Source organism: Mobula birostris, chromosome 5 (genome assembly GCF_030028105.1).
Source record: "Mobula birostris isolate sMobBir1 chromosome 5, sMobBir1.hap1, whole genome shotgun sequence".
In the NCBI taxonomy this organism is placed as follows: domain Eukaryota; kingdom Metazoa; phylum Chordata; class Chondrichthyes; order Myliobatiformes; family Myliobatidae; genus Mobula; species Mobula birostris.
In genome coordinates, this window is record NC_092374.1 from 128,605,713 (window position 1) to 128,630,194 (window position 24,482).

Sequence of the window (24,482 nt, forward strand, 5' to 3'; positions counted from 1 at the left end):
AGATGATTTGCAATACAAACACATTTGTGAGTTCTTGTCCCTAACCTTTACTTAGATGCCATACCTCTGTTTGGACATATAATTATGACTGAGTGTATGGGTTAAAAGTTAACTGCCCCTTACGTCTTTGGCTGCATAACATGACTCCATTCTTAGCCCTATACAGTATTCGCATATCTTAAGCGTTACTGCCAATCTAAAGGAACCACTTGATTTCTGTAACAGAATTCAAATGAAAATAAAGAAAGAAATTCAAGTTCCATTTATTTGTTTACAACATTATGATTCTTTTTGTGTCAATCCTTTCCCAGCTACAGGACAGTGATTTCCAAGACCCCTACTAATATCGGAGACTAAAATTTGTTGTTTTATGGCAGCAGTATAGTGCAGGCATAACAAATTATTAGAAGTTACAAGTAAATAAATAACTAAATAGTGTGAAATAGGAACAGTGAGATAGTGTGGTTCACGGACCATTCAGAAGTCTGACAGCAGAGAGTAAGAAGCTGTTCCTGAAATGCTGAGTGCTCCTGTACCTCCTCCCTGATGATAGTAATGAGAAGAGGGTATGTTCCAGATAGTGAGGGTCCTTAATGATGGATGGCCCTACTTGAGGCATCGCCTTTGGAAGATGTCCCTGATGCTGGGGAGATGTGTACTATGATGGGGCTGGTTGAGCATACAACCTGCTAAAGCCTCTTACAATCCCTGTGTATTGAAACCTCTACACCATACGGTGATGCAACCTGTCACAATTCACTCCATGGTACCACTGCAGAGATCTGCTGGAGCCAATCATCAGTAGCTTGGTGTGGCACAGCTTAGATATGACAATGATTCATTCTCCCAACATCTCCACCAAGGATCTAAAGCCAGTGTGGTGGCTGCAAGAATGTAAAAGTGAAGCCAACTGCATTCATCTCTATTAATAAGGACGTTCAAGTGTGATGGCATATTAATTAATAAGGTTATGTAATTAAGACCATTGGCACAATGGGTTTTGCGTAGCAATGGCAAAGACATGTCACAATGGGATAAGAGAGGATATTGTTATGACTGTGATCGAAGTCACCAGTCAGACACTGAGGCTGGTGATCAAGAAGTCTTTATTTGTGACAACAAGCAGGAATTTTCATGGAGACACTCTTGATAGAGTCTCACAAACACAAAGGGTATCAACAGGTGATTCAAAACAATTTCAATGGTTACAATGGTGTCACTTATTTCAATATCTTGGGTTGACAATGCTTCATTTGAATTATGTACTTACAGTGGGAGACAACCCTGATTGTTCAAACACTCTTGCTGGGACAAACTAATGACACAGATAGTCCAAAATCATTTGAAGACAGAGAACTAGATTACAGAGTACGTGCAACACACATAAAAGTTGCTGGTGAATGCAGCAGGCCAGGCAGCATCTCTAGGAAGAGGTACAGTCGACGTTTCGGGCCGAGACCCTTCGTCAGGACTAACTGAAGGAAGAGCTAGTAAGAGATTTGAAAATGGGAGAGGGAGGGGGAAATCCAAAATGATAGGAGAAGACAGGAGGGGGAGGGATGGAACCAAGAGCTAGACAGTTGATTGGCAAAAGGGGTATGAGAGGATCATGGGACAGGAGGACAAGATGGAAGGAAAAGGGGGAGGGGGGGAAAACCCAGAGGATGGACAAGGGGTATAGTCAGAGGGACAGAGGGAGAAAAAGGAGAGAGAGAGAAAAAATGTGTGTATATAAATAAATAACGGATGGGGTATGAGGGGGAGGTAGGACATTAGCGGAAGTTTGAGAGGTCAATATTCATGCCATCAGGTTGGAGGCTGCTCAGACAGAATATAAGATGTAGTTCCTCCAACCTGAGTGTGGCTTCATCTTTACAGTAGAGGAGGCCGTGGATAGATATATCAGAATGGGAATAGGATGTGGAATTAAAATGTGTGGCCACTGGGAGATCCTGCTTTCTCTGGCGGACAGAGCGTAGGTGTTCAGCAAAATGATCTTCCAGTCTGCGTCGGGTCTCGCCAATATATAGAAGGCCACATCGGGAGAACCGGACGCAGTATATCACCCCAGCCAACTCACAGGTGAAGTGTCGCCTCACCTGGAAGGACTGTCTGGGGCAAGAGTACATAATAGATCAGCTATTGATTGCAACAATACCTATGACCATGTTTGATATGTTAAGTGACAACATTAGTCTGATCTACCGCCCTGAACTCAGTCAAAATGACACAAATAACTTGGCCCATGTTTCCTTGTTTGATGCAGGCCAATTAACACAACCCCATTGTCTTAACATTTGGCTAATGGATATGCAAACATCTTACAGTCACAATTTTGCAAACCCTATCTCTTAGTCTGTGGGCTGCTTGTGCTTTTAACTTCATTGCTGCTTGCAATTTACAAATCTACATTAAGAAATGAAGACTGGCTCTTGTTTGAATTAATATCTGGTATATTCACATAACTCCAGAATACTCCCTATCATACACTTCTCTTGGTCCCTGGACAAAGTCTATTCCAGGATGGCCAAACATTAAGAAAGATCTAATTAAATACGGCAGCAAAAATGCCCTTCACTTCAGATTCATTCACCAGTTACTAACTTATCATGTGCCTATGTGCATCTACTCTACACTATCACCCCTAACTGGCCATCTACAAGACTAAGCAGAGGTGACAGTAAAACATTCCAGGAATTTGATCAGACCCTCTTCTTGGATACTTTTTTCTCTCAATGTCAACAAGTTTTTAAAGTGCAGCTTCGTCATTCATGTGTTGTTGCCTCCTTCCTTTGTGGTTTACACATCCCTATCTTCACCTCTTCAATATCTGATAGGAAAATCTTGGCAGTGGCTTTCAGTATTTACTCTGTGGGCAGGGGCACCAACAAGGCAACTATCAGGTTCACAGGCAACAGTTCACCTTCCATGCCATGACAGAAGATTATCAGAATAATCTGACACAACTCTCATTCCCTTTGGTCGATCTACAGGAGCGTTTGGAGTGGTCTGTATTTGAATGGCTGCCTGGACCTTACTCTGGTGGTACTTGCTCCTGGTTTGCCCTTTCGATTGCTGGCCTGCCTACTGAAAGGTCCCAGATCATTTGTGTTCACTCCCCATTCAGGCTGCCGTGGCTGCCTTCAGCTGCTGTGTGCAATTTCTTCTCTTTCTCAACCTGCCTTGTCATCAAGGTTGTAGAGCTCATTGAAACTCGGATCCCTTCCCATCTGTTTTACCCAATATATTTTTATTTTGATCGATGTAACTAATCAACTACCTCCTAGAACAAGCCTTCATTACAAAGTACTGTTGCTGTTCTACTTTAATGTGCTGCTCATGGCGTGCTGGCATGCTCTCTCTGTGTCTTCTGCATTTGCATTCCCATTCCTCTCATCTGCGAATCTGCTTCCAGCAGGAGAGTTCAGATGTGAGGTAATAGGTTAGTGTTCATCACTCAGATTTTCTGCAATGGCACTGTTACTGGGTGGACCCGATCCCTTGTGAGGCTGACAAGAAGCTGAGTTATATGGTGTAACCTGAGTCCAGTGTTTCCACTGGCTCCTTGCTGGGTCTGAACACAAACACAGGTGTCATTTTTCAGGAGCACCACCTGGGACTGAATCCTGCCTTGTCAGGCAGCTCCTTTACCAATGACCGGGTCACCCGGCTGGGGGAGGACTATCTTTTCTTCCACACACCTTCTCCGATTTCTGCTGTTTTGCTCTGTTAACCTGGTTAAAATGGTCCTTCACATCTCCACATAACCTTACTAAATTGGCTCTGGTAGTTTATTCCTCTTCAATTTCTGTCATCTCCTGTTCTTCTGCTGCAGTCTTTGCCTCGTGATCTGCCCACTCATTCCCTTTCTGCTCCTTATTATCCCCGTTGTGGTGAGCCTTTACTTTAATTGCGGCTGCCTCTGCAGGCAGCTGCACTGCTTGTAACAGCTGTTATCTGTGTTGGGGCCCCTACCCTGGGGCTTCCTGATGTGATTCCTGATCATTGCCCTGTCTCCTGTCTCTGCTTGGGGCTGCTGTCTCTCAGTGAGTGATATTGTCTGCTCTTTGATCACACGTTCGCTGTTCCTGTCTTGTCTGTGTTATTTCTCCATTTCCTTACTCAGTGTGTCTATCTCTCGGATAGTACTTTCATTGCTTAGACACACCCAAAAACCTATAGAAGCTGCAGTCCTCAATCTCAACAACCTGGGGCTGACTCCTCTCCGCCCTCATTGTTTCACCTCCTGCACCAGTAATGTAAATCGTCTCTCCAGTCATGAGCAAGGATAAACCAGCTATCGATACCGATGACCCTGTGTCCATTGACACATCACATTGCTGGCCCTCTAAAAATAGATATTTTGTATGCTGCATATCCATGGCTGACCAGCAGTGGCAACAGAAGATGCTGCAAGCCAATTCTCCGACCTGGCTGCTGACCTCACCAGCTCCATAACCTGGTCGTACAGAGAGGGCACTTCTATGATTTCTGCCTGTTTTGGTGGGTGTCTCTCACACCTTTCTCTTTTTTTAGGACATTACCTCCAACGATGGCCTGACAGGCTAGAGCTGTAACATATTATCTTCTTTCTACATCTATTTTGGCAGTTTCTTGCTAGGTGGCCATGTAGCTGGCACACAAAGCAAATTCTCAGTGTCTTCATAGCAGCTGCATCCACTACATCTTTGTATGACTTCTCTTCTGCCTCCTCTGATCTATTTCCTCTGCCCATAATACAGTCCTGGTGTAGGTCAACCCCACTGCTATCCCCAAATCTTAACCTTACAGGCCTTCCTTCAGCATTTTCAGGAAGATTAGATCATCCCTCCCCGGATTGTCTAACCTTAAATACTCTTCATATGCTTGATATTTACACTCTGCATAGTCCATGGCAGGTCCATCAACTCTCTGAACCACTGATGTTAAAAATTCACAGTTACCTTATCCTCCCCCCAGTCGCTGCCTCACTTCCCCTTTAAAGAATCGATATCTCTCTTCATTGCTGGCACTTCTGGTCATTGTTCATGTAATATCCTGGACTTTCTGGACCATCGGGCATGTCGCTTTTACAAACATGTGTATCTGGTGAATTTCAGCCATTTCTTTGGGCTTGCTTCAGAATTCTGAATTCCCACATGTGACTTTAAGTGAGGGCAACTCTGGCAAAATGCTCTGCTTCTCGCTGGGGATGAAGGGTTTATGAATAGTGGTAATCAGGGTCAAAGGCTGGCCCAGGTTATAAGGACATAAGAACATAAGAAATAGGAGCAGGAGTAGGCCATCCGGCCCATCGAGCCTGAACCGCCATTCAATAAGATCATGGCTGATCTGTCTGTAAACTCAGCTCCATCTGTCTGCCTTTTTCCCATAACCCTTAATTCCCCTACTATGTAAAGACCTATCTAACTGTATCTTAAATATATTTAGTGAAGAAGCCTCAACTGCTTCCCTGGGCAGAGAATCCCACAGAATCACCACTCTCTGGGAAAAACAGTTTCTCCTCATCTCTGTCCTAAATCTTCTCCCCTGAATTTTGAAGCAATGTCCCCTACTTCTAGTCTCACCTACCAATGGAAACAACTTTTCTACTTCTATCTTATCTATCCCTTTCAAAATTTTGTATGTTTCTATAAGATCCCCTCTCATCAGGGTTCTTGACCTGACGTTGTCTGACCTCAATAGGTGCCAACTCGACGGATGTATCTGGGTATAACTTCTCCCTCAAATATCCCCACACTAGTGCCTATACTAAGCAAAATAAAGGTGATGGATAAAATTTTATCCGCGTGTATTTAAAACCACAGAGTATGTCGTCTGCATTCTTTCACTTATGTGCTGTTGAACTCATGTTGCCTGTTGTATTCCCTTCTGTATAAAAGTCTGTGACCCAAAAGTTTCAAACTTATTCTAAAAAACACACAAACACCCTCAGAAACAGGTATATTACTACACAGTATGTTGAATGAGTATACACACACTCCTCGGGCAGTCCCTTGATAGGTACCCTGGTTCAGTAATTACCTTTTGCCATGACCATCTCTCACCAAGCTATCCAAAACTGGCTCATAGCTGGTACCTTACACACACACACACACACACACACACACACACACACATCCCAAATGAGCCCCCAAATATTATAACTTAGAACAAAGTCACTGGCAAAGAGACACCACAAGGGCACGAGGGAGGATGGTGTTATGACTCTGATCAAAATCACTGGAGAGACACTGAAGCTGGTGATATAGAAAACCTTCATCATCACAACAAGTAGGCATTCTCATGTAGATCCTCTTGTCAGAGTCTCACAAATCCAAAGTACATAACATTTTAATACCCTGAAGATGAAAGGTAATAGCAGGTAGAATTTCGATAATTGCAATGACATCATTTACTTCAATATTTTGGGTTGACAATGCTTCCTTTGAATTACATATCTACAGTGAGAGACACCTCGGAATGTTCAAACAACCCTGCTCAGTCTGAATAATGATACAGATAGTCTAAAATCTTCTGAAGACAGAGAGCTGGACACCAGAGTATACAACAGATACAAATTTCAAAGTAAATTTATTATCAAAGCACATATCTGTCACCATATGCAACCCTGAGATTCATTTTCTTGTGGGCATACTCAATAAATGTAATGGAATAATAACCGATGAAAGACCGCACCAACTTGGGTCTTCACCAGTGTGCAAAAGACAACAGACTGCAAAAACAAAATAACAACATAATAATAATAGTAAATAAATAAGAATAAATATCGAGAACATGAGAAGAAGAGTCCTTGAAAGTGAGTCCATTGCTTGTGGGAATAGTTCAATGATGGTGCAAGTGAAGTTGAGTGAAGTTATCCCCTTTGGTTCAAGAGCCTGATCAGCTATTAATTACAACTATACCTGTGATATAGTTTGATATGCTAAGTGACAACATCAGCCAGTTTGAAGGTGCAAAGGTGCAAATAACTTAGTTCATGTTGTCTGGTTTGATGCAGGTCAACTAACACAAACCCCATTGTCATAACGTTTGGCTCTTGCAAATGCAAATGTCCCAGGGTCACCATTTGCAAACCCTATCTCTTAGGGCTGCTTGTGCTCAACAGACAGTACAACGGCACGCTATTAACTTCAATTCAATGCTTGCAATTTACAATCCACATTAAGAACTGAAGATTTGTTCTTCTTTGAATTAATATCTGCCATATTCACAGAACTATCGCTGTACCCAGAGGGTTGCCTTTGTGTTCAAACTATGTCTCTTTGTTTTGATGAAGTAAGAAGGTGTTACCGAGGTTCTGCATTTATGGATTTGGATTATGAACTATGGACTTTTTCAGGCTTATGGTTTTTATATTCTGTGTTGTTCCCTGTTCTTTCTCATTGTTTATTGTGTGGGGGTTGATGTTCTTGCTGCATTTTGTGTGGTGGGATGGGTTTGTTATTTCTCTTTGAACTGATATCCATGGTTTTCTTTGTTACGTGGCTATCTGGAGAAGAAGATTCTCAAAGTTGGATACTGTATACAAATTGAGGCAATAATTGAAACTTTCAACTCCAGAATACTTCCTGTCTTCCTAACTGGACATATTGGAGGCTGTAGTAGAACAAAGACCCTTCAGAAAGTCCTGGCAATTCTGGACAATAATCCCCACCCTCTGCGTGCCACCTTGGCTGAACAGAGGAACACTTTTAGTAATAGACTAAGACAACTGCACTGCTCCAAAGAGCACTAAATGAAGTCATTCTTACCCTCGGCCATTAGTCTCCATAATGTCACCCTATGACCCCCCCCCCCCATTAGACTGTTATTAACTTCGGTTTACCAGAGCTCTGTTTAAGCTTTGTTTAGCTCTGTTTACCACACCCAGCTATCATGAACACCCTATGCAATACTACCATCGCTTCTTGTCTGGACTGTATGAATGTGCACTCATTACTGTGTAATATTATGGTAATTCTTGCACTGTCACCTTATCAGTGTGAACTTGAAGATCTTGTAAATCTTGTAACCTTTGACTTGTAAATCTTGTACATCTTATTTTAAGGTAACTTTTTTAAATTTTTCTTACCTCTCTTCTAATATAATATATCTGTGCATTTGTAATGCTACTGTGACACTGTAATTTCCTTTGGGATCAATAAAGTATCTATCTATTTATCTATTTATCTAACACATAGTCTCTCCTGTACCTGATAAAGTGGCCTCTGGGAGTATATTTGTGGCATTCCACTGCTGTAGCCCTCCATTTCAAGATTTGGTGAGTTGTGCATTCAGAGATGTTCTTCTGTATATCACCGTTGTAACGTGTGGTTATTTGAGTTACTGTTGTCTTTCTGTCAGCTTGAAACAGTCTGGACATTCTCTGTTACATTTGGATTAAATATATGTGAATGAATATAATGCAGGTACCTAATAGAGTGGCCACCAATTGTATTTTAAGTAATATGTCCTTAAACCAATTTGCTGGATATAAAATATTACTATTGAAACTCCAAGATGTCAGTTTCATCTATCCTGCATTGCTAATGCAACTCAGAATATAATTTGCATTTCTTTTTCCCAGTAAAAGTCCATGAATTTCTAATTGGAGTCACAATGGAAAGCTCACAGCACGGAACAATCAGCATCGAGCAAACCAGGTCCTCCGTGTTTGGGGGATAACAACCCTGACTGCTAAAACAAAACTGTTACCGAACCAGCAATGAAGAATCCTTCTACATCTGAGTGGCCAAGGGCAGACAGAGATGGAGGACCTTCAGTGCTGCCCTAAACACCGGCAGCATAGCGAGCAGCAAGGATAGAACAATCAGAAACTTAAAGAAGGAGCCAAACTTCTATAAATGTTAAATATTAAATATATTTTAAAGTTTCATCAATATAATATATACAGTAATGTATAAAATATATTAAAGATGTTTCATCAAATCAACTGCAACACAAATTGCAATTAAAATTGCACTCAGGCCAACTCATCCAGTCTTTTGTAGGATTTTCTATTCTAACCACTTCAACAATTGAAAAGGCTTCTTGAGCCCCAAAGAACTGTGTCCATTACTCTGCATTTCAATTAGGCAAATGAGAAGTAGGAGCTTTTTAATAATTATGTGCTTACATTAACATCACAATCAGGACAATAACAGAACATACAATTGACGTATATTTTCGCAACCTCTTTGCACAATTGAAGTGGGGCCATATCCTGCCATCCTCCCTCATGCCATTGTGGCATCTCTTTGCCAGTGCTACGCAAAACTCATTGTACCAATCGTCTTCCTAATTGCATAATCTTCTTAATTAATATGCGGTCACACTTGAAGGTCCTTAAATAGCAAGGGTACATCTGCATTAAATATATGGGAGTGAATGAAAGAAGGTGGCATCTATTGTCTTGACAATCAAAGCCTTCAGTGTGTTATCATTGTGAGTTAGCCTGTGTCTCAGAATGCCAAAAGCTGCATCAATGGACAATTTATTATTCAATAAGCTCTTTTAAGCTGCATGCTATTATCTTTGAGTCACGGTTGAACAGATGAAGAGCTTTATCTCATAACTGCATCCATTCTGCAAATGAAATGAGTTTCTGAGTATCAAATATTTTAATTCAAAGAAATAAAGATTTAGAGAACAGAAGCTACTAACGATATAGTTGCAGATGCAGCTTGCTAATAAACAAACATTTAAAATGGCTTCCTGAAACACAACATTTATTACATGCTTCTTCAAGCAGGTGATGTAGATTCATCTTGCAAGCTACGTCTCTATATGTCAGTAAAAATCACAATTCCATACAATTGTTGACACTTACCATTCATATTCAAAGCATTCCATCTGCCATCTCCACTACATCTGCACATTGATGAGAAGTCCTCAGAAAGATCATTTCACAAAACACTACAGTATCACTGTTCTACTGGAGCTTCACAGTCAAATCATAAATGGATGTTCCTGTGTCAAATACTCCATAGCCGCTTTATGAGGTACCTCCTGTTCTGACAAAGTGGTCACTGTGTGTGCCTTCATGGTCTTCTGCTGCTGTAACCCATTCACTTCAAAGTTTGATGTGTTGTGCATTCAGAGATGCTCTTCTGCACACCACTGTTGTAACACGTGGTTATTTGAGTTACTGTCGCTTTCTTGTCAGCTTGAACCAGTCTGGCCATCCTCCTCTGACCTCTCTCGTTAGCAAGGTGTCTTCACCCACAGAACTGCCACTCACTAGATGTTTTTTGCTTTTCACACCATTCTTTGTAAATTCTACTGACTATTGTGCACAAAAATTCCAGGAGATCTGCAGTTTCTGAGATACTCAAACCAACAATTATTTCATTGTAGAGTCACTCAGATCACACTTCTTCCCCATTCTTATGTTTGGTCTGAACAACTGAACTTCTAGATCATGTCTGCATCATTTTATGCATTGGGTTGTTGTCACATGACTGACTGATTCGATATCTGTTTTAAGGTTTTGAGGGATAATATTTACAAACATCTGGAAAGATAGGGGTAGTCAGCATGGTCTTGTACATGGGGAGAGCACATCTTATGATGTTTTTGATGAGAAGACCAAGAAAGTGGATGAGGGCAGGGTGGTAGACATGGTTTCTATGGACTTATATAAGGTTCAACATGATAGGCTACTTTGGGAGGTTAGACTGCATGGAATCTAGGGAGAGTTGACTAATAGGATGCACAATTGGCTTGACGGATAAAGCAGAGGGTGATGGTAGAAAGTTGGTTCTCAGGCTGAAGGCCTGTGGCTAGTGGTGTGCTTCAGTGGCTGCTGCTGGGCCCATTGCTATTTGTTGTAATATTTTGTTTTCTGTGCTGTGTGTGATATATAATTTGTGGGTGTGCCATGGTCCGGAGCAATGCTGTTTTGTATATACAGTATGTACAGTCAGATGGTGGACAGTTGTATGAGCAGCCAGTGCATATCACAAGTCTTGGTTATGCAACCACTGACATCAGGCGGACAATCTCTGAAGGGTATTGATCATGGTTGGGGTCACCCATCTTATAAAGACACTGCCCAGAGGAAGGCAATGGCAAGCCACTTCTACAGAAAAAATTACCAAGAACAATCATGGTCGTGGAAGGACCATGTCCACCAACATCATACGGCATGCTACATAATGAACGGACAGGTGAAGATAAATTGGAACTTGAAATTGTCATCTATATCAACACATTAGATAAGTAGAGTATGTACAAGGCATGGTTTGTAGATCTGGAGGTGACACTAAAATAGGTGACATCATGGGCAAACACGAGGAAATCTGCAGACGCTGGAATCTCAAGCGAGACCTGACGCAGACTGGGAGACCGTTTCGCTGAACACCTCTGCTCTGTCCACCAGAGAAAGCAGGATCTCCCAGTGGCCACACATTTTAATTCCACGTCCCATTCCCATTCTGATATGTCTATCCACGGCCTCCTCTACTGTAAAGATGAAGCCACACTCAGATCGCAGGAACAACACCTTATATTCCGTCTGGGTAGCCTCCAACCTGATGGCATGAACATTGACTTCTCAAACTTCCGCTAATGACCCACCTCCCCCTCATACCCCATTTGTTATTTATTTATTTATATACACACATTCTTTTTCTCTCTCTCTCCTTTTTCTCCCTCTGTCCCTCTCACTATACCCCTTGCCCATCCTTTGGGTTTTCCCCCCTCCCCCTTTTCCCTCTCCCTGGGCCTCCTGTCCCATGATCCTCTCATGTCCCTTTTGCCAATCAACTGTCCAGCTCTTGGCTCCATCCCTCCCCCTCCTGTCTTCTCCTATCATTTTGGATCACCCCATCCCCTTCCCACTTTCGAATCTCTTAACTAACTCTTCCTTCAGTTAGTCCTGACGAAGGGTCTCAGCCCGAAACGTCAACTATACCTCTTCCTAGAGATGCTACCTGGTCTACTGCGTTCACCAGCAACTTTTATGTGTCTTGCTTGACATCATGGGTAATAAAGATTACCAAAAATTACAGAGGGGTCTGGATCAGCTGATTAAGTGGGCTGGAGTTTAAATTGAATAAATGCGAGGAGTTAAGTTCAGAAGTGCCAAATCCTGGTTGGACCTTCACAGTAAACGCAGGGTCATCAGGTTCACTGAAAGTGGGGTCAAGTGTAGACAGGGTGGTGAAGAAGGCTTTTGGCCCACGTAAGTCAGAACATATATTGTAAAAGTTGGGAGGACTTAGTGCAGTTAAACAGGACACTGGTGAGGCTGCACTTGGAGTACTGTGTTCTGTCCTGGTCTCCCTGTTATAGGAAAGATGGTATTAAACTTGAAATACTGCAGAAAAGGTTTGCGAAAATGTTTGGGTTTGGGTATTTGATCCTCCACAATATTCCACTTGGGAATTTAAACTGGAGGTGGCAGTGTTTTTTTTTCACGAGGTCAAGTTGCGAGCTCGACATCAACCCGGCACGGATGGAGAGTGCGCTCGGGAGCAGTCTGTCACCGGATCGAACTCGGGAATCTCCGTTCTCGAGCCCAGCGCTGATCTCACTCCGCCACCAGCCGACAACCGAGCCTGAGGGACTGAGTTGTAAAGAGAGGTTGGACAGGCTGGGAGTTTATTCCCTCGAGCATAACCTTACGGAAATGCATTCAGTCAAGAGGAGCGTAGATAGGGTAAATGCACTCAGTCATTTTTACACTCAGCATAGCCCAGCAACGCACACAAATTGCTGGAGGGCTCAGCAGGCCAGGTAGCGTCTATGGAAAAGAGTACAGCTGACGTTTCGGGCCGAGACCCTTCGGCTGGACTGGAGAAAAAGGCTAAGTAGATTTAGAAGGTGGGGGGAGAGGAGAGAGAAGCACAAGGTGATAGGTGAAACCTGAAGAGAGAGGGGGATGAAATAAAGAGCTGGGAAGGGAGTTGCCTAGTGAGTGATCCTTGCGGAAAGCAAGAAGGTGGGGGGGGGAGGGAAAGTCGTGCTTGGTGGTGGGATCCCTTGTCCATTAGTCCTTCCCCACTGATCTCCCTCCTCGCACTTATCCTTGCAAGTGGAACAAGTGCTGTACCTGCCTCTATACCTCCTCTCTCACTACCATTCAGGGCCCTAAGCAGTCCTTCCAGATGAAGCGACACTTCACCTGTGAGTCTGTTGGGGTCACATACTGTGTCCAGTGCTCCCAGCGTGACCTCTTATATATCTGTGAAACCCGACGTAGATTGGGAGACCACTTCGCCAAGCACTTACGCTTCATCCGCCAGAAAAAGAGGGATTTTCCAGTGGCCATTCATTTTAATTCCACTTCCTATTCCCATTCTGATACGTCCAACCATGGCCTCCTCCACTGTTGTGATGAGCCCACACTTAGGTTGGAGGAACAACACCTTGTATTCGGTTTGGGTAGCCTCCAACCTGATGGCATGAACATCAATTTCTCAAACTTCTGGTAATGCCCCCCATCCTCTCTTTCACCATTTCTCATCCCCTTTTCCCTCTCTCACTTTATCTCCTTGCTAGCCCATTACCTCTCTCTGGTGCTCCCCCCCCCCCTTTTCTCTCTTCCATGGCCTTCTGTCTCTTTCACCAATCAACTTCCTAGCTCTTTACTTCACCCTCCTCCTTCAGGTTTCACCTATCACCTTGTGTTTTTCTCTCTCCCCTTCCTCCATCTTTTAAATCTACTCTTCAGCTTTTTTTCTCCAGTGTGCTGCTCGGATTTCCGGCATCTGCAGATTTTCTCTTGTTTGTGATCAGCATAGCCCATTTGGGCTGAAGGACCTGTCTCCTTGCTGTAAGACCTGACCCTATGACTCTAAGTGAAGGCTGAATTTCTGAATGTGCTGAAGAATGTGGATAGGGAATATAACATTGAGAAGGAGGATTACCTGTGATTATATTGAATGGTAGAATGCTCGAGCATACTGTGCAAAAAATGGCTGCTGCTTTTCCCAAATTACAAGAATAATCAGCCTTCAAGATTATTTCATTGGGTGTGAAATACTCTGGAATGATGCTAAGGAAATAGAAGTTAGTCATTTTCTCACCTGATTTATCAAGAATTGGCCCACTAAGAGGAAAAGAAAAGCCAGAATACATAAAATAATACTATGTTCCAAAGCAATGATAAAATAGGTTTCACTTTTCCTCGGAATGACAATAACATATCTGACAGCTGGCACGCCAATAACAATATCACTCATGCTGTGTCTTTCATGTTCAAATATCCTCAGGCTATTCCACTGGAAAGTATACGGGAAAACAGACACCAGTCTAAGTATAGAAGTGCTCAAAGGGAAATGAGTGCTTTAAAGGAGAAAATAAAGGAACAGAACTGGAGGAGTTTTGATAGGGAATTCAAGAATCTTAACACCTGAAGGTTGGAAGGGAATAACTGGAGCAGAAACACACATCGATCCAGCAGTTACTTTTGTCAGATACCTCCTGTAACCAATGAAGTGGCCACTGAGCATATGTCCATGGTCTTCTGCTGGTGTAGCCCTCAAGGTTCAATGTGTTGTGCATTCAGAGATGCTCTTCTGCACACCACTGCTGTAATGTGAGGTTATTTGAGTTACTGTTGCCTTCCTGTCAGTTTGAACCAGTCTAGTCATTGATCTCTCTCTTTAACAAGGCAATTTTGCCCATAGAACTGCTGCTCATGTTTTTTTTTGCATCATTTTCTAGAAGCTCTAGAGATTGTTGTGCATGAAAATCCCAGGAGATCAGCAGTTTCCGGGAGACTCAAACCACCCCATCTGGCACCAACAATCATTTCAGGTCAAAGTCACTTCAACCACATTTCTTTCCAATTCCGATGTTTGGCCTGAATAACAACTGAACCTCTTGACCATGTCTGCATGCTTTTATGCATTGAGTTGCTGCCACAGGATTGGCTGATTAGATATTTGCATTAGCGAGCAGATGTAAGGTGTAGCTTATAAAGTGGTCACTGAGTGTATGAATTAGTTTAGTAAGATGGGTAGGGGAAGAGAGGGTTAGAGGAAAATACTGACTTGATTTGGGAAAAGGGATTTAGTAATTTAGTTAGTAAGATATCATTGTGAAACTAGAGAGCATGTGCTAAAAGGAGATATCGGGCAAACTTGGTTTGATTTCTCTGGGGTGATGGAAGCTAAGCGAAAGCCTGATAATGGTTTATAAGATTATGTGGGACATAGATAAAGTCCACAGCCAGACTCTACTGTTTGTAAATGATACCTCCATAGCGGGCCATATCTCATATAATGATGAGGGGCGCAGGAAGCAGATAGAGAGCTCAGTGACTTAGTTTCATGACAACAATCTTGCATGCCATCTCGACAAAACAAAAGAGCTGGTCATTGGAGGTGAGGCTGTGTACATGTCCCGTCTATATCAGCAGTGTTGCGGTTGAGAGCTTTACATTCCTAGGAGTAAACATCAACAATAACCTGTCATAATTGCCAAAAATAGCAAGCCTCCCTTATCTAACTGGCTCTTCACCTCCAGTGTTTCATTGACTCTGCATTTGCTTTACTGAGGCAGCATGAAGTTTAGACAGAGTCCATGGAGGGGATGTTGGTATTGCCTGTCCTGGTTGAACTACATTGACGTCATCGACTAGAAAGCTCACCAACACCTCTACCTCCTCAGAAGGCTAAAGAAATTTGGCACATCCGTGTCAACCGTTACCAACTTTCATTGATATATCACAGAAAGCATTCTATCCAGATGCATAACAGCTTGGTAAGGCAACTGCTCTGCATATGACCACCAAAAACTGCAAAGAGCTGTGGACACAGCTCAGAGCATTACAGGAACCAGTATCCCTCTATTCTTCTCCTTCTTCTTCATCTCATCACCCCATCTGGGGGGATAGGCGGCTGACAGCAGCTCGCACAGAGTCTTCTGTCCTGGGCTGAACGTTGACCAGCCTGTGGCTTCTGCTTTCGCCACACAATTTCATACATCTTTTAGACACAGACCCTTCCTAAGAGCTGGTCACCAACAAGCACAAAATGCTGGCGGAACTCAGCAGGTCAGGCAGCACCTACGGAAATGAATAAACAGTTGATGTTTCAGACTAAGACCCTTCATCAGGACTGGAAAGGAAGGGGGAAGATGCCAGAAAATAAAAAGAGGAGGGCAGGGGAAGGAGGCTGGCTGGAAAGTGACAGGTGAAGCCAGGTGGATGGGAAAGGTCAAGGGCTGGAGAAGAAGGAATCTGATAGGGGAGGAGGGTGGACTGTGGAGAAAGGGAAGAAGGAGGGGACCCGGGAGGAAGTAGTAGGCAGGTGAAAAGAGGTAAAATTTCAGAGTGGAGAAAGAGGGTGGGGGGATTTGTTTACCAGAATGAGAAATCAAGGCTACCCAAACAGAATATAACATGTTGCTTCTCCACCCTGAGGATGGCCACATCTTGACACAAGACGAGACCAAGGACTGACATGTCAGAATGGGAATGGGAACGAGGATTAAAATGTTTGGCCATCAGGAAGACCCACTTGTGACGGATGGCTTGGAGGTGCTTGACAAAGCAGTCCCCCATTTTACGATGCGTTTCACCAATGTAAGGGAGGCCACATCGAAATTGCCTCACCTGGAAGGACTGCCTGAGGTCCTGAATGGAATGAGGGAGGAGGTGAATGGGCATGCATCGCACTTAGGCAGCGATAAGTTCTTGGAGGGAGATGAGAGGGGAGGATGAACAAATGAACAATCGCAGAGAGAGCAATCCCTGTGGAAAGAGGAGAAGGGGGTGTTAAAGATATGTTTAGTGGTAGGATCCCTTTGGAGATGGCACAAGTTGCCGAGGATAATGTGTTGAATAAGGAGGATCATGAGGTTGTAGGTAAGGACAGGAGAATCTCTACCACTGTTGAGGTGGTAGGAAGATGGGGTGTGCATGGAAGTTCAGGAAATGGAGAAGATGCAGGTGAGGGCAGCACTGATAATGGTGGGAGGGAAACCCTGTCCTTTAAAGAAGGAAGACATCACTGATGTCCTGGAATGAAAGGCCACATCCTGGGAACAGATGCGGCAGAGGCGAAGAAACGGAGAAAAGGGAATAGCACTTTTACAAGAGATAAAGTTAGAAGGGGTAAAGTTGAGACAGCCATGGGAATCAGTAGGTTTATTAAAGACGTCAGTTGACAGTTTGTCTCCAGTGATGAGACAAAGAGATCGAGAAAGGGGAAGGAGGTGTCAAACATTGACCAAGTGAATTTAAGGGCAGGGTGGAAATTACGGGCAAAATTGACGAAACTGATGAGCACAGCATGGGTGCACGATCAGTGCCAATGCAGCAGAGGAAGAGTTGGGGAGTATTACCAGGGAACGCTTTGAACATGGACTGTTCTACATAGCCAACAAAGAGGCAGGCTTAGCTAGGGCCCATATGAGTGCCCATGGCTACCCTTTGATTGAGTATGTGTTGCTTGTTAATGCAAGTGGAGTTTTTCACCTTATACTTCAGTGTACATGTGATCAATAAAACAAACCTGAATCTCTCTGAGGAAAGAACAGTTTGGTGGTTAATAAGTCACTCAGATGGAAAAGTTAGAAAATGATTGAAGTATGCAAAAACAACTTGAATGAAGTTATTTTAAAAGATTAGATTACAAAATTGATTGGACAAGAATACTGAGGGCAAAGTTCGATTCAAATCCTGGATTTTGGAAATTACATCATCAGTGTTTGTGAGTTATCAAAGTTAATCCTACAAGGTCTTACTGAATTATTGAAGTTAATTTTCTGACAAAAAGAATGAAATAAATGGAATTATTAGCTGAAGAAGATGAGTGGTAATGCTCCCATTATTTGTATTCTGAACAGGCAGTTAGCATAACAAATCTAGTTGCTCCTGTTAGGCTCTTCCACTGCCAGATATTGAGAGTGGATGTGGTACATCCGGGAAATAAATTATAGAGAATTTATTTAATTTGCTATGTCATAAACCTTTGTGTGTCCATTGACTTACTTATGTATTCCAATTCAAACACATAGTGTAATTAATGCTTAGGCATTGAGGAACATTATTGGTTATTAGCACACACATTATATTGGATTCCTTTCGAAATATACATGTTGGGAAATGTTATTCATCCGTAAGGGTGTAATGGGCATAATCACTTTAAAATGGTTTATTGGATTTTCCATCTATTTGATAAGGTGCATTCTATCAACAGCCCGAGGCATGTTTCAAAGCATTAATCCATAGAACTAATCACCCTCACAAACTCTGCCTTTGAACATTAATAACAAAAGTAACAGCAGCTGCACTTTTACGAACCCTTTAATATAATTAAACTTTCCAAGGTGCAAGACCGTTCGATAGTGAGTGAGCCATGGTGAACAACAAGTTGGGTGTAGTTTATTAGAAAGGATCAGGAAGGTAAGTTTTAAAAGTGCTTGTGTACGAATGGGGAATTCACAATAAGGAGAAGATGTTCAGGAACATCCTGCTGTATAAAGCTGTGGTCAGTGACACTTTCTCTGAAAGTTCAAGTTTAATCAAGTTCAAGATTAATTCTCATTCAAACATACATGAATGCAGCCAAATGGAAAGCATTACTCTGGGGCTAAGGTGCAAAACACAACACCAACAGTCATACACAGCACAAGGCACATACAGCACATATGGCACATGTAAGATATAAAAGCCTGTCAAAGTCCAACCCTCCATTCCCGTCATGAGAAGTAGAACCAGGTAAGGCTGGCCAACAGAGCTCTGTTCAAGATGTATAGGCCAATCCCCTGTACAGTTGATACAATGATTGCAGAGGAGTTGATGAACTCAAACCATACCATCGACAATGGAGACGTGAGGTGGAAGCTGGGAGCGAAGGGCCCAAAAAGAAGCGGATATATCAAAAGGATCTTGCAAAAGACGCCGTTGAGTAAAGTTTTCACAATATGAGTACACGTAGACAGAAAATGCTGGAAAACTCGGTAGGTCGGGAGAGAGCAGCAGAGGTAATTTCAGGTTGGTGATGCTTTTCTCTCACCAGTTGCTGTCTGACCTGTTGTGTACTTATAGAATTCTCTACTTTTATTTCAGAATCCCACCATCTGCAATATTTTGCTGTTGTTTTGTTGCTTGCTGTGTTCTCTTTGTTGTGTTGTGTTTTTCTGCTGAGTATTGAGGGCTTGGTGACACTTGTGGAGAGATCCCCTTTAAATCACGATACAACAAGTTTCAAAGACTGGTCAAAAGCCTCCTTCACTGCAAGGGAAACAAAGCCAACCTATCCATTCTCTCCCCATGACTGAAGTCCTTCAATCCAGGCCACACCCTAATGAATCTCCTCTGCACACCCTCCCTGGAACAACCACATCCTTCCTATAGTGGGGTGACCAGAATGGCATACAATTCTCTGAGTGGGGTCATTCCAGTCCTTTATAAAGTTGCAACACAGTCTCCAACTGTTATACAGTGTGCACCAACCAATAAAGGCCAACATGCCTTTGGCCTTCTTCATTACCTAATCTACTTGTACTGGAACTTTCAGGGGACTATGGACTTGAACTCCAAGGTACTTCCACTCAACAATATTCTTTAACATCCTAAAAAATAAATCCATGATAGTCATGACCATTTCTCATTGTTCAATCTGTTATTTGAAAATTTAATGTGGGAATTCATGGACATAATATATTCGCGATGTGAAAATTGCCTTACAGCAAGTTCAGCACTCAAATGATGCTGTTAATATGACTTATTTTTGAGCGGTGGTCTGGAATGTGTGTGCCACAGTAGCGCAGTGGTTAGCGCGACACTATTACAGCTTGGGACATCGGAGTTCGGAGTTTAGTTTCGAAGTCATCTGTAAGGAGTCTGAACGTCCTCCCCATGGAGTGTATGGACTGTCTTCCGGATGCTTCTGCTTCCTCCCACAGTCCAAAGACAAACCAATTTGTAGGCTATTTGGTCATTGTAAATTGCTCTGTGATTAGTTTAGGATTAAATCAGCTATTGCTGGGTGATGCATCTCGAAGGGCCGGAAGGGCTTCTCCTGTGCTGTATCTCAATAAGTAAATAAATAAATAAATAAATAAAATGATTGAATACCAATTATCTTTCTCCACTGTAGAAACTGCATAACTAATTACATCAGACACTTTTAATCTGTCCACCCTAATCTCAGACCGTGGCAAACTCATGAAGTACAAGCTTTATAATTAACTCTACAGTAAAATTAAATTCACTATCAAGCCCCGGTACTTTTCATTTCATTTCTCTGAGCTTCCCACTGCTTTCAGTCTTTATTACTAAATCTCTGATTCATCACTTTAAAAGTGACAAGGTTAAGTTTGTTTTATATTTGTTCTTGGCCTATCTAGACTGTACTTCTGAATGAAAAATTACAATGAAAAACTTTTCTTAAAAGTATAATTAATGAATTAGTGCTTTCTTGAAATGATAATGTGTGTGTGGAGTTTAGAACATAACTCATCTGTCTAGCTTTGGTTAATATGAACTTCTCTATGTTCCCAGTATTAATAACAACACTGGCACATCAAACAGGATTGAGCCACTGGAGTTAGTACATTCAGTTGTGGGTGTTTCAGTCTTCTACAGCATCGAGAAATCAAAGTTTAATCTGCTGGACAATATACTGAACAACCTGTGGTTAAAAAAAAGTCAAACATTATGGAGAAACCTGCTTCTTTATTTGTATCTGATTACTTTATGATTAGTTAGAACAATATTGGATGTTGCCATGGAGCCAGTCATAGGATGGGGTGAAATCTCCTGGAACATAACCAATTGGACTTGGCAACCTATCAGTCAAGACATGGGACATAGGAGGCTGCCAAATCTCTGTCTTAAATTTGCACACCATGAACCCCAGAATTCAACTGATCTCTTTATTGAGAGAAATTATCAATGTTAAACTAATATTGCTACCAATTTGCAAGGTATCACAAATGGAAGTAAGGTGAACAATGATTAATCTATGTTAATAGTCTGAAATGCACCATACCCAGGGCACCAAAAGAATTATGGACTCCAACATAAAGGTCTGCGGCAGGATAGTACAGATATGTAGATATTGATATTAATTGTACAATCGCAGTAAACCTTGCAACCTCCAAGTAATGAACCTTGCCTCGCTGTTGTCTTGACATATCAGCCTGTATTATACAACTAGATTCCACAGTTCATGCATGATCAAAGTGAAACCGAGAAAACCTAGATTATTATTTAGATGGGGAGAAAATTCAAAAATCGGAAGTGCAAAGGGACTTGGGGGTCCTCGTGCAGGATACCCTAAAGGTTAGCCACCAAGTTGGATCGGCGGTAAGGAAAGCGAATGCTATGTTGGCATTCATTTCAAGAGGAATAGTGTATAAGAGTAAGGAGGTGTTGATGAGGCTCTATGGGGCACTGGTGAGACCTCATTTGGAATACTGTGTGCAGTTATGGGCCCCCATCTTAGAAAGGATGTACTGATGTTGGAGAGAGTTCAGAGAAGATTTAGGAGGATGATTCCTGGAATGCAGGGGCTAACGTATGAGGAGTGTTTGCTGGCTCTTGGATTGTACTCATTAGAGTATAGAAGAATGAGAGGGGATCTCATAGAAACATTTGGAATATTGAAAGGGTTGGACAAAGTAGATGTGGAAAGGTTGTTTCCCTTGGTGGATGAGTCCAGAACAAGAGGCCATAGTCTTAGAATTAGAGGGTACCCAGTTAAAACAGAGATGAGGAGAAATTTTTTTAGCCAGACGGTCGTGGATTTGTGGAATTCGTTGCCACATACAGCTGTGGAGGCCCGATCGTTGTGGGTGTTTAAGGAGGAGATTGACAGGTATCTAATTAGTCAGGGTATCGAGGGATATGGGGAAAAAGCCGGAAATTGGAACTAGATGGGTGAGTAGTTTAGCTCATGGGGGAGCTGCGGAGCAGACTCGATGGGCCGAATGGCCTACTTCTGCTCCTTTGTCTTGTGATCTTGTGAAAAAGGAAATGAAAATAACCCCAGAAGTAGGTAAGAATTAAAAATAAAATGTATAAAAGTTGGCAACAGCAACCTTGAGGAACAATGTACAGAAGCGGCCATTCTAACATACAGTTGATGATCATACAGCACTACAGAGCAGAAATAGGTCCTTCGGCTCATGTAGTCTGTGCCAATCAAATCGAATGTTGAACAAAATGCCCTGAACTATTTGTGTGATTTGTTTGTTGTACATGGAGGGGGTCGGGTTGATGTTCTTGTTGCTGTTTGCATGATTTGTTCTTTTTTGCATGTGGGGGGAGGGGTTGATATTTCTCTTTGAACAGGTTCCATGGTAGTTTTGGTTCATGGCTGTCTGTGGAGAATACCAATCTCTGGGTTGTGTACTGCATACATACTTCAATAATAAATCTACTTTGAATTTTCAACATTGAACTTTAAACTGGGCTTTTTGGGTTAGTCCAAAAATATATCTGTTCTTGTAAATGAAAATGAAAGCTTTCCAAGAAATTGGTTGTATCCAAAGGGCATATATCTTCATCATCCTGGTTTTATTTCCATTCCATTCAAGGAAAACAGCTGTGCTTAATCTCCTGAGTCACAGTGACAAATGTTATTGTCTTCTTACATTTAGTTTGTCATTTTTTAACATGAAGTCTTGAATGCAATACTAATTCTTACTGACCTGATGGGATTGGGGACATCCCCAATCTGCAATGAAGAATCTAATTGTCAGCCAGCTTGCCGAGACTGGAGTCAGGAACAGGAACCAGTCCTGGCCAATGTGATTGTGGCTGCTGAGCCTTCTTTCTCAAAATTATATGGGAAGGAATCCCTATTTCCCAATGATTTGAGAAGACTGTGAACCAACTTGCTGCATTGTGACTGGAACTGAACGCAAATGTTAACCAAAATGTTGTAACATCACATTGCATATTTCATAAACTTGTGATATCCGAATGTGGCTCAGATCAGATGAAATACTCCATTGTAGAATAGGAGTAATGACAATTTGCGCCAGTCCCCACACATTGGGATAATGATGATGAAAAGTAATCTCTTATGGTTGTAGACGGAGAGATACATATACTTAGTGGCCACTTTATTAGGTAAACCTGCACACTTGCTCATTAATGCAAATATATAATCAGCTAATCACGTGGCAGCAACTCAAAGCAAAAAAGCCTGCAGAACATGGTCAAGAGGTTCAGTAGTTATTCAGAACAAACATCAGAATGGGGAAGAAACGTGATCTAAACGACTTTGGCCGTGGAATGATTATCGGTGCTAGAGATGAATGGCTTAAGTATTTCAGAAACTGCTGATCTTTTGGAATTTTCACACACAACAAACAGTCTCTTGGGTTTACTGAATGGTGCTGAAACCAAAAGAATCATCCAGTGAACTGCAGTTTTGTGGGCAAAAATGGCTTGTTAATGAGAGAGGTCAGAGGAGAATGGCCAGACTGGTTCAAGCTGACAGGAAGGTGACAGTAATTCAAATAACCATGCATTACAACAGTGGTGTTCAAAAGAGCATCTCTGAATGCACAAGACATCAAACCCTGAAGTGGATGGTCTACAGCAGCAGGAGACAACATCTGGTTCCATTCCTAAGGCCACTTTACTAGGTACACTCCTGTACCTGATAAAATGGCCACTGAGTGTAAGTCAGATGACCAGAAAAAACTCCCTTGTTCTCTTTCAGACATTTGATAAGTTCCCCCATGGTAGGAAATAAAGATGAATGAGATACAGGATGCATTGCAGGTTTGGATTCAGAACTAACTTGCCCATAGAAGATAAAGAGTTGGAGTGGATGGCTGTTACTCTGGCTGGAGGTCCATTATCAGTGTGATCAGTGCTGGGACCTCTGTTATTTGTGATCCTTATCAATGATGTGGATGAAAATGTAGATTGGTCAATTAACAAGTTTGTGGATGATACTATGCTGGTGGAGTAGTGGACAGTGTAAAGGACCATCAAAGAAAACAGTAGGATATAGATCAGTTACACATAAGGGTAGAGAAATGGCAGATGGGGTTTATTATGGTAGGTGTGAAATGTTGTTATTTGAGAGGTCAAATGAAAGGAGGGCATATACAGTTAATGGTAAACCCTTTGATAACAATGAGGTACCGAGGGATTCAGATTTAGATTCAGCTTCAATTATTTAAAATCTACATTGAGACTTACAGTGAAATGTATCATTTGTGGCATGGTAGCATAGTGGTTAGCACAACGCTTTACAGTACAGGCAGCCCGGGTTCAATTCCCGCCACTGCCAGTAAGGAGTTTCTACGTTCTCCCCACGACTGTGTGGGTTTCCTCCTGGTGCTCTGGTTTCCTCCCACAGTCCAAAGATGTACAGTTGGTAGATTAATAGGTCATTGCATATTGTCCCGTGATTAGGGTAGGATTAAATTGGGGGTTGCTGGGCTGCACTGCTCAAATAAATAAATAATGAATGAATAAATGAATGAATAAATAGATCAATCAATCAATCAATCAAAGGATGTGCTGGGGCAGCCTGCAAGGGTTGCCACACCTGCTGTCTCCAAAAAAGCATCCC